Genomic DNA, 16053 nt, shown 5'->3' with positions numbered 1-16053 from the left:
GTTTTCTAGATAACTGTAAATTAGATAGATCAATAGATAGATGACAAATATTTAGAAACATTGGGAGATTGGTTAAATAAATTATAGATAAATAACAAACTAAATTACTTTACTTTTCTAACATAGAATGAGGTAAATCACTGCAGTTATTAATTATTGCCTGTTTAATCTTTGTTTCTTTGATGTTGCCAAGAACCAGGAGGGAAAGAAGGAGAAACCCACTTATTAGGAATTAAACATGTTAGAACTAGTTAAGTGTTTGCTCTCAGTTTAAGCTTATACTGAAATCTCACACTGCTGCCCATTTTTACTAAACTGTTTTTTAACCCCTAGAACAGTGACATGTATTTAGCATGTTTCCAAATGCATCAGAAAAGTACTGAGCAACATGACTTCATTATTTTGTATTGAAGGGAGCCAGGGATGTGTATAGATCGTCCTCAATTTATCATGATTCAGTTTAGAATTTTTGAACTTAATGATGCTGCAAAAGCGATATGAATTCAGTAGAAACCTTACTTTGAATTTTTAATTTTGATCTTTTTCCAGGCTAGCAATAGGCAATAACAGTACTCTCATGATGCTGGGTAGTAGGAGGGAGCCACAGCTCCACTTCAGCCACAGGATCGTGAGGGTAAACAACCCGTATACTTACAACCCTTTTGCACCCATTCAACCATTCTCCTTCTCACTTTGGTACAGTACTCAATAAACTACGTGGGCTAGTCAAACACTTTATTATAAAATAGGCTTTGTGTTAGATGATTTTGCCCAACCATAGGCTAATGTAAGTGTTCTGAGTACATTTAAGGTAGGCTAGGCTAAGCTATGATGTTCAGTAGGTTAGGTGTATTGAATGCATTTTTGACTTAGGATATTTTCAGTTTAGGATGGGTTTATGAGGATGTAACCCCAAAGAAGTTAAGGAAGATCTGTAGTTTTACACAAATCTCATTTGAAGTGTTACTGTAACCGACAGAAATGTGTTGTTTCTGATAGGTGTGCTGGGCAGAGAAAAGACTGCAAATCATTGATCTAATGTCACAATTGTGGACAAGTCACTGGACAATCCTAGTCATCTGTAGCAGAGAACTACAAGATTCTAGGAGACACCATAGAGAACTTGTTCCAGGTCCATTCTGCCCATCTCAGGAATAGAGGTAAAGATCTTCATTCCACAGATTACCAGTTTTTTTAATCTGTAAAATGACATGCTATTTCTGTTGTGTTTGTCATGTGGTTAGTACTGGTATTTGGCCAGAGATCTAGGGTTGCAAATCCGTGAATTCGTTGTGGCTACAGCCATTTCTTGGGATGGTCCCAAGAGAAATAAATGAATGAAGGTCCAGGTAAGGCAAAGCACATTTAGCATTTCCATAGAACTCCTGGCTCAAACCTCAATAGTGCTGCTTGTCAAGTTAATTAGACTTATCTTTGCCTAAGCTGCCACCACCACAGCTCTGTCTCCTGCCCCTTTCCCAGCCCTGTCCAGCCTTGGCTTCTGTACCATTCCACTCTCAAGACCAGGGGAAGCAAATCCAAGGAAGTGCAAAGTAGAGAATACCTTTTTAGGATTTAGCATATCTGCAGTTTAACCTGTAAGCCCCAGGGGAGCATTCTCAGCCACATAAGGAGAAGAGTCACTTACTAAGGCTTGGAGCTTTAATCTCTTGGTTATATCAAGAGCTCTAGTTACTGGTACTTTAGGTCTGTTAATGTTTTTGAATATAACCCAAAAAGAATGAGCAGGGCAGATAGAGAGGAAGAGGCCAGTATGTTAACAATTATTGAGACAGGCTGGAAGAAATATTGCAAGGTGGTCAAGAGAGGTGGCTCTGATGCCAGACTGCCTGGATTAAAACCTTATTTCTGTCACCTTATAATTTAGTCAAGTTACTTAATGACTTTGTGCCTCTGTTTTCTCACCTGTGAAATGGTGAAAATAATATATGACTTATGAGAATTCAATTACTTAATAGAGGCAAACATTTATTTGTTTTAAGTGCTTAATAAATGTTTGTTGTCATTGTCCAGACATACCATGTTGCCCTTCCACCGTAACCTCACACAGCCGTGTTTCTAGGAAGTGGTCATCAGTGTCCAGAAAAACAAAGTTTATTAGTGCATTCATAGTAGACTCAGGTAGACCTGTTTGTCCTAACCACTCACAGTTAACTGATTTTAAAACTAGGCAGCCAATATATTAAGCTATAGTGGAAGGTACAAGTGTGCTAGAGATCTGGAATGTTTTGGTCTAATTATTTGGTCAGTTCTTTCCATGAAGAAAAACTACATGAGATGGGAAGTAAAATTATAATCAGAAAGTCAAATGAAAAACATAAAATTAGATTATGAAGGTATTACGTAGGGTGTTCAACTTTGATGACCAAATGCATCCATCATCTTAGAGCAAACATATATGTTGGTCAGTGAGAACTATCTTTATCAAATGGCACAGAAGACACAGGCAAAACTGTTGCTTTTAGGGCTTCTGTTTCCCAGACTCCAAGTAGCCTGTCTCCCTTCCCATGAATAGTTTTCACTTTCAGATAAAATACACTAAAATGGCTGGTTTTCAGATTTATTAGCTGCAATCGTGTTTTAGTCTCCTAAGTCTTCATGCTGTTTTCCCTGATTTAATTCAGAAGTTCCTAAATCTCAGGTGCACAATTATAAACACCCTTGTAGAGCAGTGCTTCTCAAGTGTTAATGAGCATAATGAGCACCTGGGCATCTTGCGGAACTGCAGAATCTGACTCAGTAGGTCTGGGATAGGGCCTGAGAGTCCATGTTGCTAGCAAGCTCTAGGTGATATCAGTGTGGCTGGTCCATAGATAAGCTGTGAGTAGCAAGTTTGTAGATTACTTGTACGGATCCTAACGCCTCTAACTTTGTCCTGACTGTTAGTAAATATTATTTTTAAGTTCTGGAAGTAGCATATGAAGTGGGCAGGGGGAGTCATTTGCTGTTGCACACAAGGGACTCCTCTTTTGTATACTAATAGCACATGACTTCTCCTATCACTTCATATGGCTCTTATTCGAATGTTTGTGGGAGTGCTTTGTAAACTGTCAAAAGTTATACAAACTCAGTGGCTCGTTATGCGTCATTAACCACCTCTTAATAAATAAATCCTCCTGGCCATGTAGACTGTCCACGTCAGAAGAAACTTCCTGGGTAAGCAATGCCCATTATTTATAGCATCTGCCCTTGTATTTTGATATAGGTGTTCATTTGAATTCATTCTTGTTTTCTGTCTGTGATGTCTAGCCCAGGGAGCGCCCTTCCCAAAGAAGAGTCAGGTCTTTTGTTCTTGTTTCCAGTTTCTGTGGAGGGTGACTCCCTATCTCTTTGAACAAATTGCCAAAGTGCATTTTTGGTACACCACAATCTGTTTTAAGTCAATGTTTCAAACATATGTTCCATATTTGGGAAAAATCTGTTTTGTTATTTTCACTTGATGGAAAATAAACAGATCATACTTGCTTAATTTTCATACATTACTTTTAGACATTTTTATTGAGTCATCATCATAACAAGTACCAATTTTTGAGTTCTACTTTGTACCATGAACTGTTAGGTAGTTTACACACATTAACTTTTTTCCTAATCATTAAAAGACACCTGAAATCTGAGGACAGGTTCAGGTAAGCTGTAGTAACAGATTCCCCTAGAAATTCAGCAGTTTAGCCAGACAAACATTTATCACCCAGTCATGCAAAGTCCAATGCTGGTCAGGAAGGATTCTTCATCTTATGAGGCCATCATCTTGATTTGTGCCTGGGTCTTAATTTATATAGGTGACTGAGTGACAATGTAAGAGATCAATGCTGTTGAAAGAAAAGTTTGTTGTTACTCTCAGTTCCCCTAGAAATAAGAGGCATGACATTCCAAGCAGGGCCACCTGGGGAAAGACCAGAGTTAGTTTGGAGGTGGAAGTAGGAATAAGGGGAAAAGCATAGATTCAGAGCCTTGATGGTGTTTTCATGGGAAAGGCAGGGCAGGGCAGGGAAGCTGCTTTAGGACTGCTCTCAATAATGTTGGTGGGTCCTGGGCTATCGCAGTGGTCTCTAGTTCCTTGGTACCTGGCCCTGAGTGATTTTAGACAGCAGAAATCTTGTCTTGGTCTGTGAGAATTAGATAGAAAAGGTAGTTGGGGATATGAATATGGGATTGGTTGTAGAATTTGTGACACAATTTTTTTGTGTGTGCTCTTGAAAGCTGGATCACAGAGGGGGTGTAATTGGCCATTAGTTTGGTTCTGATTCAATTGATACCACATAGACAAATGTAGAATCTATGAAAACATGGAATACTTTCAACACATGGCTTCTGAGTTTACCATAGCTTGAGGAGCCAGAGCCAGAAGTCCCCATGGGATGTTTTAAAAGATCAAATCTCCCTGTCCACATCCTATTGCTAATGGCCTCTAGCTCATTCCTTGGAAGGCTGAGAAATGTAGTCTTTCTGTTGATTAGGGTGAAAGGAAATAAGATAGGATTTGGTGAATACATCTTTTGTCTCTGCCATACTATAATTACCTCCAATTTATTAGAGAATAAACTGAGGTTCCGGTAGATTGTGATTTATCCAAACTACTCATCTTGAGAATAGAATAGCCAGGGGTTGAGTTTAGACATTCCAAAGTCATCATCTTTCCAAGTATCACATGACCTCTGAATTGAATGTGATAATCCTGACCATGAGTGATAAAATGGGACTGATTATATTTGACATGTTTATAACTGAGAAAGCACTGAGGTTATAATTAGTGTGAAAGTCATAACATAATTGAGCTAAGAGTTTAGGAACCAACTGGGTCTTAATCTGCCATTCAGAGCATTAAACACAAAGAAAAGTGCCTGACTTTTCAGTTGAATTGTCAGATTTGGAAGATCAACAGCCAGGGGCTTAAATGAACCTGGTAAGTAACAGTTAACAAAGACCTTTAATTTTTCTCTGAAGAGAGAGATAGGAAGAGCACAATCTTATCACCATCAGGTACTTTCTGGTGGAGTAGGTTCCTGAGAGTCTGGCCACCACTGCCAGTGCTACCTTGAGAACACAACTGGAGAGTCATCATCAACATTGTTGATGGTGAGGTCGAGGAGGATGCAGTCCAACACACTGGTGCAGAAAGTCCCCAGTTTTCACCACAGTGAGTTCCTGGAAATTATGTCATAAAGCAGATATAAAGCATAAGACGTGGATCTTATTTTGCCTAATTAACAAGGCTGCACATTGCAGGAAAGTTGTCCTGCTGATGAAGAACCAAATATCAATTAAGTCAAACGTATGACTAGATTTTTGAAAACAAATGTATATAAAATTCTGTTACAATTTAAAAATAGTAAGGCCGTATTCTAGATTTTATAAAGTGGACCCAAATTGGAGTTCACTTTGAGTCTGGAGAGGATTGTATCTCTATAGCACGTAAATTTTATCTCTGCTGTTTTGTACATTTAACCACAAACAATCTGCTAGTTAGCAATTAGTACTTTTACTTCAGACTTCAGAATGTAAAGTTTTGTTGAGATTATCCAGGTGGCTCAAGTGTCTTTAAGAACCTGTCTGAGAAAGTGTGAGGTGACATAGATAGATAGATAGATACAGATTTTTTTCCCCTATGAAAGGGAAAGTGAAGTTCCCAATATTAAGTATGCGTTTTCAGAATCATCCATTGGATTGGCTGAGTAGAGGGAGAGGTGTGCCAGGGAAATGTGGGGTGGTCTGCAATAGGAAAATGGCAAGGACTGGCCCTGGACTTAGAGCCAGGGCAACCAAGACGATAAATTCCTCCCTTAGGCTTGGTAACAATTTATATGAGACAGATCTTGTTCGAATTTGTGTGTCCTATTTCCTGAATATGTAATAACAAATACCCAGCTAACTAAAATATTTCCATGAATAAAGTCCTATCTGCCAATGATCCAGCAGTTTCATATCTAGATATATACCCAATAGAATGAAAACTTATGTCCTTGCAAAAAAATATGTTCATGAATGTTCATATTGGTATTATCCAGAATAGTCAAAAAGGGGAAACAACCCAAATGTCCATCAACTGATGAATGGGTAAACAAAATGTGATGTATCCAGATGGTGGAATATTATTTGGCTGTAAAAAGGAATGAAGTACTGATACATGTTACAATGTGAATGAACCTTGACAACATTTTGTGAAGTGAAAGAAACCAGACAGAGAGGACTGCATATAGTGTGACTCCATATATATGAAAAGTTCAGAATAGGCAAATCTGTAGAGACAGAAAGCAGAATAGTGGTTGCCGAGGGCTGGGGCCTGGGGTTGGTGGGGTGGAGGTGATGACTAAGGGATGTGAGGTTTCTTTTTGGGGTGATGTGACTGGGGTGATGGTTGTACTACATGGTAAGTCACTGAGTTGTACATTTTAAATGAGTGAATTGTATGGTATGTGAATACATCTTAACAAAACTATTAACAGCGACAAAACTTCATCTGCCAGACAGCTTACCACCCCAAGAAGCAATACAACAATTATTTTAGATATTGTGTGCTCTGATATCAGAATCAAAAATAGGCCTTGGTAGCAAAATTTCTTGTACTATGATTTGGAGGTGCCAAAAGAAACAAATGACATAGTCCCAGCTCATACAGAGTTTAAAATATATCAAAGAAAATGTAGAAAAATCCTGCTTGTTCTCTTCCTTGCAACTTTTTTTTTAAGCTCAGAATTTTTTGTCCAATATAACGAAGTTTTTTTAAATATATTTCACAGATACTTGTAAGTGCCTATTACGTTCTTGATACTATGCTTATAAAGGAGGACTGCTATTCCATCCTCTGTCTCTTCTCTAATTGTCATAATCCAGGGGCATAAAGGTTAGGAGCGCCGAGACCATGGCTTCCAGAGGCATCAGAGGTGCTGCAAAGGGCTTTGTGATGAGGCTCCAGGGACCCCAACTCATTGTGGCATGACTGTGCATTGGCTCTGTTGTCCTGCGCGAGTCATTTGTCTTTGAACTCTAATTTGCTGCTTTTATAAAATGAGAGGGCTGGATTCTCTCAGGTTCCTTCTAACTCTGTATCCTAGTTATGTTGTGTAGGATATTGATCTGGGCCCTTTTAGAAAGTATTTTCCCCTTTGTGCTGCTTTTAAGGAAAAAAAAATAAATGCATTTTGAAATAGACTCATTTCATAGTTTGTTACATGAATAATGTACGTTTTGCCATGGTGATGTGAAACACTAAGGTTTCATGGTGAACAGTTATTATCGCATCTCTTACTTGTATGTGTGTGAGTAAGTGACACATGGAGCTGAAAAGTGCGACTTCTCTCCACTCCCGGAAAGTGTTAGGATTGTGTCCTTTGCCTGTTATACCACATTTATTTACAATTTTAGGAAGAAGTAAATTAATAATGAAACTTGAACAATCACCCATAATGTTACTGGTTTCCACATAGCCCATTATTGAAGACTCATTTATTTATCTCTTGCCATCTGTTGGCATTTGATCAAATACCAAAAGATGCAAAAATGAGTCATCGCTTTGTGAGTCTCCCTCTCTCTCTGTACCCTTTACCTTTAAGGCTGTGAGTGAGAAAGAAGGTGTGTCATACCCAAACCCACTGATAGCCAGTAACAGAGGAAATGAAGGGAACTCTTCAAAGCCCAAGGCCAGAATGTGTGTTTGTTGTGGTGACTCGCTTGGAAAATGAAAGTTTGATGTTGTTTTTCTGTGATAATTATTTTGAGCTTCCAATGTTATGCTCCTGAGAGGAGGAGGAAGAGCAGGAAAGAGTTTCGTGTAGGACACGTTCCCTGAGACCATGAGGGTTCCACGTGCTCTTGGGAATGTTTTGACTTTTGGTGCCGTTGGACAGAAACACTTTTAATGGGTTGAATGTTTGTGTCCCTCCAAAATCTATTAGCTGAAACTCTGAATCCCAATGTGATGGTGTTTGGAGGTGAGCCTTTGGAAGATAATTAGGTTGAGATGAGGTCATGAGGGTGGGGCCCTCACGACAGGATTACTGTGTAAGAAGTGGAAGAGAGAGCACTCTCTCTTCGTGTACCCGAGAAAGGCTGTGTGAGCACACGTAGCCTATGTGAGTTGAGATGGTGACTGTCTACAAGCCAGGAGGAGGGCCCTCACCAAGAACTGAGTCTGCTGTTATCTTGACCTTGGACTTCTCAGCCTCCAGAACTGTGAGAAATAAATGTCTGCAGTTTAAGCCACCCAGTCTGTGGCTATTGTTATTTTTTTTTAATTGCAGCTGCTAAAGATGGTGTTTATTGTTTGTGAATGAGCTGCTTTGGCATTTAAATTCCCCTAGTATCTAGACAGGTAGTAAACAGTATTACTTTCTGACTCTGGGACTGGTGTAAGTATATCATCCCTTTCCCAGCCATACACCTGCTATGCTGAAAAAACCCTCTAGCAGCCCAGCTGACCAAGACAGACACCTTGTATTGGATGGAATGTACCTATCACAGAGGGGAGGTTGGGGAACTTTTACAACAGCTGATCAGACTTCCTTGCTGGATGGAACCAGGACCAAGGTGAAGGGGAGCTGTCCCATAGCACATTTGAATCTAGCATCACAAAAGCATTTTTAAAATCTTGAATCCATAGATACTCAAATTTGGGAAGAAAGCTAGTAGTCATCGATTGTAATCTCTTGTTATAAATGAAGAGACCCAGGAAGGTTAAGTAACTTCTCCAGGTCCTCTAGTCATTAACAGTTATTTTCAGCATCTTGATCTCCTGAAGCTAAATCTGGTGTTGCTTCCAGAAGGTAATTTAGGATACATCAGGTAATAGTTCCTCATATATATATATATATATATATATATACATACACACACACACACATATACATATATATATATATAGTATAGGTTTGCTTTCATTTAAGAATTTGAAACATCAACCTGTGATATATTTTTATGTGAATATATAATAATCTTAATGAAAATTAGAATTATATAGTACATGTTCATTAGTACCTGTATTACCCGTCTTCCTTTTTTCTGAAATGCCTGCTTTTTTTTTTTTTATCCTGGTAAGGACACTTACCATGAGATGTGCCTTTTTAACAAATGTGTAAGTGCACAGTGCGGTATCGTTAACTCCCGTCGCAGTGCTGCACAGCAGATCTCTAGAATTTATTCATTTTGTAGAACTGAAACTTTATACCCGTTGAGCAGCAACTCTCCATTTCCCTCTTTCCCCCACACCTGGCAACCACCATTCTACTCTCTGTTTCTATGAGTTCGACTGTTTTAGATCCTTCAGATAAGTGAATTCGTGCCGTATTTGTCCTTTTGTAACTGGCTCATTTCACGTAGCATAACGTCTTCCAGGTTCACCCATGTTGTCGGATGTGGTAGGGTTTCCTTCTTTTTTAAGGATGACTGTTATTCCATTGTATGTATTTACCACATTTCCTTCATTCATCAAAGTACATTATGGATTTTTAAGAAATTTTTCAAATGATTTTCACGGGCAGAACCAGGAGCTGGAATATTTTATTCCCTCTCTTTCCTCTCATGGTGGTGCACACGGTGTTTGGTATGTGATTGTTACTTAGTGTTCACTCAGTGTTTTACCCCGTAAAACATAGTTAGGAAAGGTGTTTACTGTCCCTGCTTAAGCAGTGTAGAAATGGAGGCAGAGACTCGTCTGGGTCTACCAACTCCCCAGGCAGAGAAGGCCATATGCTGAGTCCCTGAGGATGGAAAGTTCTGGGATGGGAAAGAAGCCGAAGTGCCTGGAACCGGGTGTGAAATGGGTTTGGAAAGCTGAGTAGTGACCTGGTCACTCAGAGCTGTTTACTCAGTCATGACAGGAAGTTTGGGTTTTAGTGCAGGTGAGGAGGGAGACCTGATTCATATTTTAGAACCATCACTCAGGACGATGTAGGGAGAATGGATTCACCAAGAGAGAAAGTGGGAGCAATAAGAACATTTAGGAGGCCTTTGCAGAGGTCCACCTGAAGATGAGGGGGCTTCGCCTAGGGCAGACAGGGCGGACTGGAGGAGGAGAGGGCTCTGAGCTAGGGAGCGGGGTGGCATAGACACTGAGATGGAGGTTCTAGAATGGAGACCACTGGGGTTCATCATCCCTGCCATCACACTTACGAGTTGTGGGAACTTTGGCAGCTTGACTTCATCATGCCTCAGTTTCTTTCTCTGTGCAATTAGAATAATGCTTTCTACTTACAGAAATATTGTGAGTACTAAATAAATTAATACTTATAAAGCACTTTATAAAGTCCGTAGCACACAGTAAGCACTCAATAGGTGTTCTTTATCGTTAGCTTTTGGAAGTGGTACCTGTAACACTTGCTGATGAATTAGGATTTACCAGGTGAAGAAAAGGGACAAGGCAAAGGCTGTATCTTCCTTAAAATGAATTTCAGATTTCCCAAGCAGAAATAGTCTTCCTTCTCTGTGTAACCTCCGAGTACCTTTTTCTTTTTTTTAGTGGCATAATTTTATTGCACATCCAGCCTTAAAGTTTTGTGTGTGTGTGTGTAACTGATGGGTTTTTTTGGTAAGCTTCTTAAGGATTAGAACTGTATCTAATTCACAGGGTCTAAGTGATTTCCAAGTAAAAGGTGGGGAGTGCCAGTGAAAACCAAGTATGACTTTCCTCACAATTACAACCTTCCCCATCTCACCACCCTCACTCAGAGCATTCTGAAACAATCACCAAAATAAGCCACTATCACTGATGGGAATGTATTTTATCCCTGAGATGTTTCTACATAAGAGGCATGTTGAGAACGGCAGATCCTAAACAGTAATATTACACATTTGTCATTGAATTGAGCATGGGCATGTGCTTCATGGTATTTCAAAATCGTAGGTATGTAATTATCTATTTAACTGTGTCAATATTAGAAATGATGATAATGTGAAGTAAGTAACAGCATAAAATAGTATGTGTACGATGACTATTAAAATAATAAGGATCGGAGGACAGAACTGAATAATGCAGTTAGCTTTTGTTTAGTTTTATTGAATGTTTTCTTACAGAGTTAATTAAAAACAAACTTCAGTGTTTCCCCAAGTGTCTTCTATACACCACTGACTCTCCAGATGCTTCCAGCAAACAGGATTTCTTTATCAAGTAAATTGATGAAAAATTTCTGTGGAATTTCACCTCTCAGAAAAACACAGAACATAGAATCCTATGGGACAAAATCTTTTTCTCTTTGTACTTTTCAACCTTCTTCAGACTAATTTGAACCCCAAACCCTTTCCCCAGGGGGACACCCATTTACAGCTGCCAGAACTATTGTCTGCATAACAGCCTCAGGAAGAACGCAGGTTCAGTGTTGATTTCCCCCACGTGCATGAGCCTTGGTGACCCTCCCCGTGAGCTGTTCCTGTTGTAACAGGATGGGGAAGCCCCTTGATAGGATCCTAAAATCCTGTTTTCTCTTTACCTTTTCAATCATGTAAAAGGACTTGGATTGTTACATCTGTTGACATTTCAATAAGTATTTCTGTAGACTCCTTTCTTGAGATATATTGGTCAAAATGAGAAGACTAAATCATAAGATACGACAAATCCTATAGCTCTTACTATATGAATACTGCCAGATGGCTCTCCAAGGTGATTGAACTACTTCATTATTTTATGTCCTGTAAATGTATGACTTGATATTCAGTAATTTTTTTTACATCAAGTCAGTAACTATGCAGTAGTGCTTCACACTTGTTTTAAATTATGTTCTTTATTACAAAGGCTGAAACTTTCCCACATGTTTTGTCACTGAGTTTACTAATCTATAAACTACTTACATTGTTTTAATTCTTGTTAAACTTAGCTAACTTTATGACAAATTAGAAATGTACTCAGGAGCTAGAAATGAAAACTGAGTACAAACCACTCCATTTCTTTTTACTCGGGACAAAAGAGTCAGGCCCAGTTTATTGAACCAGTCCTAGGCAGCCTTGCCCCTTCCTGCTCCACAGTGAACACCCTCTCACCTCTCACAGTAGAATGCAGGGTCCGTGACAGTGAGGATCATGTCAGTCGTGTGAGTTTACACTGTGCTTGGCATTCAGTTGGTATAAGCAGTGATGGAAAGATGGAGCAAGGACAGAAGGCAGGCAGGAAGTGGGGGATGGAGCGGAGCCTAGTACCTGTCAAATAATGTCCTAATAACAAATCACATCATCTTTTCATTTCTTTAGCATTTAACAACAGAAAATGTGCTATAGCTCTTATTTCTCACACTTCCTTGATCAAGTCACATACACTCACTGGTCCCATTTTATGGAGTCTATGAGGATCTCTGAGGTTCCATCTGGTTAAAATGATGCTGTGATCTGAATGGTACACTTCAAGCAGAACTTCAGTCCAAACTTGGCTGGGAATAAATAAATAAATATATATATATATATATAAAATCCAGTCCCCTTTTATTTCCCAGGACAAGCAGGGGTGGCCCTCCTTGGTTCTCCCCACTGCTTGCACAAATGCATGCGCGCCGCGCGCGCGCGCACACACACACACAACCGCATGCTAATTCCTGCCTTAGAGTCTTTGCTCAGGGAGTTTCCCCTCCTAAAATACCCTCTCCATCCCTCTCTGCTCACTGACATCCTTCCTACCCTTCAAAGCTTCGCTTAAGTCATATTTGAAGCCATAGCATCATAAAGCTGCTGCCTGTATGTTAACTTCACTTTCTGTTTTTCCTCTTACAAGCCCCTCCAACATTCCCGTGAGTCCCTCCAGACTTGTCAAGTAAAGACGGGCCAGCAGCTTCAGTTGTCTGACCCCACTGGGACACTGTCCCTCCCTGCCTGCTGCTGCTACAGCTCGCAAACCTTGGAAAGGTCCCTGGCTGTGCCCCCGGGGCAATCCCCCCGGGGCCTGGAGCTGACGTGGTTTGAACTCCCACGCAGAGCTGTTCTGCCCTACTTCTGGATTTTACTGTAACTTGCTTAGCAGCCGGAGGTGCTGAAGGTGCAGAAAGGCCCTGTGGGTTTGCTTTTGATAGCGTTCAAATTGTTTCCAAAACTGTTCAGCATTTCCTGCCCTTGTTAATGGTCTCCTTGAGTTTTTTTTTTTTTTTTTTTTTTTTTAATTTTTGGTCATTGTCTGTCCTTCCTGGGCTCCATTCCTTTACTCCTTGTTATTCAGTTTGATCATTCATACTAGTTCTCAGTGTTTGTCCTCAGCATGGTGTGACTTTCTCTGTTCCATTTCTCTGTCTCCTTTACCTCCTATTACCCCTCCCCCCAAACACCCAGATCTCTCCTGCCTTTCTTCCTTTTGTCATCACTGTCACATCTTTGCTCTGGCACCCAGTTATTGGTATTGTCCCTTGCTTCTATTACTTAAGTAACAAGCTTCCTACAGAGAAATATTTCCAAGCCTTAATTAAGTGGAATTTTTTGGTATCAGACCAACCTCAGTTCAAATGTGACTTCTGACCCTGGTTATTTGACCTTAGGTGAATTACTCCAACTAATTTGAGTGTCAGCTTTATCCTCTCATAAAGAGGGGTGATGCATTCCAACTTTCACACATTGTGAGGGTCAATGAGACGATTTTATAGGCAGTGCTCAGTGTCCCAATAGATAATACTCCTCAGCCACTCTGTTTCCAACCTTTTCATGAGGAAGCTTCGTTTCTGTGTTGATTGTTAACTTTCTGTTCGTTCATTTATCCAGCAGATACTTGAGCACTGAGTATAGGGCAGGCACTGAGGTAGGACTGGAGACAGAGCGATAAAGCGTGCTAGACAATGTCACTGCCCTCCCGGAGTAGAGCCTAGTGGGAGATTCAGGCAAGTAAACTGGCGTCTCGCTCTCCATTTTCCTCCCCCTCACATAGGAGAAGCCTGATGAGCACCTGCTTCCACGTGTCAGATCCTGTGCTTCATGCTCGGGTCCCCAGAGAGTCCCACTTCCCCCTCGGGGAGCTGCAGCTTTACAACTGGCTTATGTGGCAGATGGGATGATAATTTAGAGAAAGAACTGACCATTTATGGAACGGGTGGGGAGAGAGGAGGGGTGTCTGGGAGGGTTTCACTGAAGAGGTGGGTTGGGAAGGGACTGCTGGCTGTATTCAGGGTGGTGGAGGAGGGTTTCAGAGTGAGCCACATGCTTAACAAATGACAGTGTGAAATGGCATGGCTCCCTGGGCAGGTAGAGAGCCAGAAGGGATTTAGTTCTGCTGGTGTATGAGCAGCAAGGAGGGAAATGGTAAGAAATGTGCTGAATAGTCATGAGGGACTTGACTTGAATGCCATGACGGAGAGTTTGGGTTTTTTTTTTAAGTTAAATTTAAATGTGTTTTTTATTGAAGTATAGTCGGTTTACAATGTTTTGTTAATTTCTGGTGTACAGCGTAATGTTTCAGTTACGCATATACACATTCCTTTCCATATTATTTTCTACTCTAGGTTATTACAAGGCATTGAATATATTTCCCTGTGCTATACAGTAGGACCTTGCTGTTTATCTGTTGTATATATAGTAGTGTCTGCAAATCCCAAACTCCCAATTTATCCCTCCACACCCCCCATTCTCCCCTGGTAACTGTAAGTTTGTTGTTTTTTGGAAGTGCAAGAGACCCAGTGAAGTATGTACAGAAATCCATTTAAGAAATCTAACTGCTGACGCTGGAGAGGGAAGAGGTGGGAAGCAGGGGGCCAGGCAACTTGAATGCTGTCTCCCTTTAACAAATGAGGAAACTAAGGTGTGGGGAGATACGGGAGTGTTTCCAAAGTCATACAGAGGGGTAGAGGTAGGATTTAGACCTAGGAAGTCTGACTCTAGAGCCGATGATCTGGCATATTTGAATCAGTCAGAATGAAACAATACTCATAAACTTTAACACCATTAGAATCTCCCAGTGCTTTGTTAATGCATGGATTCCTGAGCCCCACCTGAGTCATGGTCTGAGTAGGGCCTGAGAATTGCACTGCTGATGAGTTCCCAAGTGATGCTGAAGTTATAGGGGTTGAAAAGACAGTGAAATCAGAGTACTGGAGTGCCCAAGAAAAGCAGAGCAGTGTAAGTGAGAAAAAATCTGCCGTGATGCAAAAGTTATCCACGGATAGGAGGCGGGTGCCTCAGAGTCACTTTCTGTGGTTTTGAGCCTGCATTAGGACACGTGGACACTGAGGGCAGCTGAGGAACAAGTTCACTGGGAAATGACTGGGAAGAGTGAAGAGTCTGTCCCAGGCAAGGGAAGTGATGTGAGCAGGGCATGGCTGTGGGAATGTGATGGGACATTAAGAACTCACAGAGAGGAGGGTCATACTGGGAAGATGTGGAAGATAGGACTAGAAAGACAGTCCTGTCTCAAGACAGAGTCCCAGAGGGCCTTGAATGTCCTGCTATTGAGCTTCAGATCTTATTAAAGTTTAAAGTTTAATGGAACTGGCTTATTCAGAGCATTCGCTTGAGGGGGTAGAAAATATGAAATGAAGAAAGGAGATAAGTCAGAGGGGGACCCCAGCCCTACACTTATTGCTTGAGCAGAAGACGAGCCACCTGGATGTTCCTCAGACCTTCACTCCTGACAGTTTCCATGCTGCTTCCTCTTCCTCCTTCATCTAGATTTCTAAACTTTTAAACTTTGTGTTCTTATTTACTTCCAATTTTTTTCTCTATCTTGTTTTTCTTAGGTAATTCCTTTGTTTTCAATTTTGTTTAATTTGTAAGCCCATCTTTTTCTGGCCTGTGAAATCTTTTACATCATTGATAGAATATCTTTAATCTTAATCTTTTATTTTTTCCTTTTATATTTTAAGCTTCTTATCTCATTAACTTTTGGCGTCTTATTTAAAAGATGCAGATTTTATTTTTCAAATCAACTTATTAATGGGTCTTTTGTAAGACGGTTTTTTTGGTACTGTTTCTCAAGTTGAATTCTTATTGCTGTATTTGTTGTTAAATTAATTTTGTTTGCAGGTTCAGATTTTTATTTATTTTCAGAATTTAATACTTACTCTGATTTTAAGTTTTAACCACTTTTGTAAGACTTTGACATTCTGATTTCTCTTACTCTTATTCACATTCATTTATTTTCTCTTTTCT

General features: G+C 40.2%; 1 long non-coding RNA gene across 1 annotated transcript in view; it reads left to right on the top strand.

Moving 5' to 3' along the window:
* LOC106730010 overlaps positions 1-16053 on the top strand; it is a 357525-nt gene that overhangs the window by 89621 nt on the left and 251851 nt on the right. The window contains exon 4 of the long non-coding RNA XR_004313870.1: positions 1000-1160. This is a non-coding gene — a long non-coding RNA (uncharacterized LOC106730010). The remainder of the gene's footprint in view (positions 1-999; positions 1161-16053) is intronic.

This window comes from Camelus ferus, chromosome 21 (assembly GCF_009834535.1).
Source record: "Camelus ferus isolate YT-003-E chromosome 21, BCGSAC_Cfer_1.0, whole genome shotgun sequence".
Classification (NCBI taxonomy): Eukaryota; Metazoa; Chordata; class Mammalia; order Artiodactyla; family Camelidae; genus Camelus; species Camelus ferus.
This window is presented reverse-complemented; position numbering and strand designations above follow the sequence as displayed.